The 2786-nt window shown below is 40.6% G+C and overlaps 1 pseudogene across 1 annotated transcript; it reads left to right on the top strand.

The window, feature by feature from the left end:
* Window positions 1-47: 47 nt before the first annotated feature.
* Window positions 48-2786, top strand: LOC149105519 (uncharacterized; annotated as a pseudogene). Its single transcript, XR_016201711.1, has 4 exons — window positions 48-358; window positions 1142-1452; window positions 1964-2287; window positions 2491-2786. The product of XR_016201711.1 is annotated as an uncharacterized LOC149105519 (transcript).

The raw sequence follows: 2786 nt of genomic DNA, 5'->3' as shown, positions 1-2786 counted from the left end.
CGCTTTACAGTTATGATTTGGCATGTCTCGTTTACAGGAACACAAAACTGCCGCTAAAAGGAAATCAAACGTTCAGTTTACACGACAGTTGAGCTTGTTCAGACAACTGTTTGTTAATTAGAACCGATCATGGAACCAAACAAGAAAACTTCCACCAAATGTGGCGACGTTCTCTACAAAGGTTCTTCGTTTCTGTCCTTTATTTCGTTGTTGTTGATTGTGGCGCTGTTTTTGAGAATGGAATCGATAAACAGGAAAACAGAGTTGAATGAACTGCGAATTTCCAAAGTGGAAAGTCGCGTCGAAATCAGATCACTGCAGACAACAGATCACAGAAACGAAATGGACACACCAGAGAGTAAGTAGACGACCACTTTTTGATCGTCAGATTTATTCATTTATAGGTTACAGTACTGAGTCATTTAGATGAATCTTCATTGAATAAGGGTCGTGAAAATTGATTGTAAGAAACACCTGTCGCGTCTTCTGAAAGAAATTATTCTTGTCTGAACTTTTTAGCACAAATTACTAGGAGGATACAAAAAAATATCTGGCTCATACATTTAGAATACTCGTAACTTAATTTCTTCTTCGTTGACACTTGTGATGTGTTTTCAACAGAAGTGAGATTCCACTTCAATATACGTGACTGATTAAATTACGGGAAGTCTGCGTACTGAACTTAGCTTCAAAGATGACAAAACTAATCATCTTGTTACACTAATACCAAAAGAGCGAAGTTCTGGTTAGTTCTCTCCCTTGACTTCTTTTTTTGTTCTTTATTACAGAGCGACTTTAAAGACCTCTGAGCAAGTCGCGATATACGGAACTGGGAGGTGGGGGGGGGGAGGGCAGGGGGGAGCCCGGGGGAATTAGGGAGCGGGAGGCGTGAGAGAAAAGGGCGGGAAGCGGGAGGTTCTGACCTCCCTGTCTCCCTTCCTACGATATATAGAGTTCCATTTATTTTTGCCTTGGTATAAGAAGTGAAATATTTGGCATACCTTCACGGGCTTTATACCTAATGCCTGAAACGGCAAACCCGCCAGCTTCCGGAAGTCGACTTTTTCTTGAAAGAAAAAGCAGAGGTCTGCACGTAGCCTAGAGTAAAGCTATTTTCATTTTCATTTCCTGTTTCTTTTAGATTTCAAAAAGACAACAGACACCAAATTTCGCCGCAGCTTGATCTCAGTCAGTAACGAAACTCTCAGCTTAGAAGATGTCCGTAGTGAAATCACCAAACAGTTCAATAAACTCAAACCAGCATCATTGTGTCAGCCATTGAAGAAAGTGTGTGTCCCAGGCCCTCCCGGCAAGAAAGGAAACAAAGGTTCTCGAGGGAGACGAGGCGCTAAGGGTAAAAAGGGAGTGCAAGGCAACATGGGTTTACCGGAAGACACGGTCAGCAAGGCATTATGGGAAATCAAGGGCCAGAAGGAGAAAAGGGTGAAAAAGGTAAATCACTGTAAAAGGCAATCATGAAATCGAAAATTATACTTGCAGTTGAGAGAATTTGTGGCGATGATATGTCAGGGCACTTTTAGAATCATAGGAATTGTTTATTCATCCATATATTCTTCTATAATTTTAATTCAGTCGTCAGTTCGTTTTTTGTTCCATGGCTTTCACGTTCCTCGGTTCACCTGTTCACTCCATCGTTCCTTTGCAATCTCTCCAGCTGAATACCGGAATATGTACTCATAAACAAACGACACATCTAGAAAAAACGGATAATACATCACACCTGTACTGAACTATTCATTTGTTTTATCATCTTTACCTTCTGGTTTTAGCGGAAGTTTATAGTTATATGATATAGCCATTACTCCTGTCCCTGCTTAGATGTAAATTATTAAAATAGTCATATTTTTGCATTGACTTAAATCATGGATTCAGACTAGCCTTCTAAACTGATTTTTTTTTCTAAATATATTAATGATTTCGCGACACAATTTATAATAAACAGGTGACGCTGGACCCAGAGGGTTCATGGGATTGAAGGGAGATCCCGGCGGGTCAATTTCATCTCCAGAGGTTACTGTATCACCTGTCACTCAAACAGTTACTGAGAACCAGACCGCTACATTTAACTGCTCGGTTAGAGGGAACCCAAGACCTACGGTGACCTGGAGTAAAGTCAATGGTTCTCTTGTGGCAGGGCGCTTGTCAACCGATCAAAATGGCGGCCTTGAAATAACCAAGTCAACCTTCACTGACTCAGGATATTACATGTGTACAGCGGTGAACGTATTAGGAAAAGATGAGAAGACCGCTAAGCTTATTGTAGAAGGTAAAAATGAACCGTTTTTAATTAGTTATCTTAATCATTATTGTTGCTGCTCAAATTTAGTTTGATCAATTTATGTTAGCACAGTTAAAATTGGACAATTTAACTACAAATAAAGTAAATACTGTTGTGCGTCTCTTGCTTTTAGAGTTTATAAAGTTTTCAGTTAACACAGCTGTGACTGTATGTCTCTTTGTTCTCAACAGTTGCCCCCCAGCTGGTCACAGCACCAGATCGTTTTCTGTTAATTGAGGAAGGCACTGTAGCAACAGTTACTTATAAAGCCTTCAGTAACCCGCCGTCAGCAATCACGTGGACACGTGCGTTTGGGGCTTTGCCGAAAGGGCGAACTTCTGTTAGAAATGGTACTTTGATCATTGAAAATTTCTCCATGGCAGACTCTGGAACATATGTTTGTACCGCCAGCAACAAAGTTGGTTCAGTTACATCCATCACCACCTTGGGGTTTCAGAGACAAAAGTTTGGTAATGCATATGACTAG

This window comes from Orbicella faveolata, unplaced genomic scaffold (assembly GCF_042242905.1).
Source record: "Orbicella faveolata isolate gen_17 unplaced genomic scaffold, um_ofav_v1 contig_34, whole genome shotgun sequence".
In the NCBI taxonomy this organism is placed as follows: Eukaryota; Metazoa; Cnidaria; class Anthozoa; order Scleractinia; family Merulinidae; genus Orbicella; species Orbicella faveolata.
The sequence above is the reverse complement of the archived record's forward strand: the minus strand, read 5'-3'. Positions and strand labels throughout refer to the sequence as shown.